This window comes from Arachis duranensis, chromosome 6, assembly GCF_000817695.3.
Source record: "Arachis duranensis cultivar V14167 chromosome 6, aradu.V14167.gnm2.J7QH, whole genome shotgun sequence".
Lineage (NCBI taxonomy): Eukaryota > Viridiplantae > Streptophyta > Magnoliopsida > Fabales > Fabaceae > Arachis > Arachis duranensis.
Genome location: NC_029777.3, coordinates 38,953,829 through 38,954,478, shown reverse-complemented (window position 1 = coordinate 38,954,478; position 650 = coordinate 38,953,829).

The following is a 650-nucleotide window of genomic DNA, read 5'->3' as shown; positions in this document are numbered from 1 at the left end:
AGGGCATTGCTCAAATGGCTTGATCTCAAGATTGTTGGAAAATTGTGGGTCAAGTACTCCAACCTTGCTTGCATGTTTTCATCATTCTCCATTCTTTGTACGTGTCTAACTTCTCCCATGGTATGATGAACATTCTTCCATTGATACAGGTTGTGACTATATTCCCCTGCTTTAGCTTGACTAAAATACAGCTTATCATATGATTCTTTGAATTATTTGTATTGCTCTTTTTGTCCTTCAAGAATCTGTGCTTGAAATTCTTGCTGCTGAGTTATCATTTGTTGTTGCCATCTCTCCTGTTTCTCCTCCATTTGATGCTGCCAAGCTTCTCGTTCCTCTTTTTCTTTCAAAAATTGCTCCATAAATTCTGGATGGGGCTCTAGATATTTCTCTCGGCCCTCCTGATTTTGGCCTTGTTGAGCCTGCATGAGTTGATTTTGACCTTGTTGAGCCTGCATGAGTTGCTGAGATAATTCTTCAATTGATCTTTGCAATTGGCTCATATCAATGGCATCATAAGCTTGATTTCATCCTTCCTCTCTTTGTGATCTCCTTTGTCTAGGAGCTACCACCCCTTCTTGATATTCTTCTTCATTTATTCCCTCCATACTCTTCTTAGTGATTCCTTTTCCCTTTTTCACTTTTTCTGT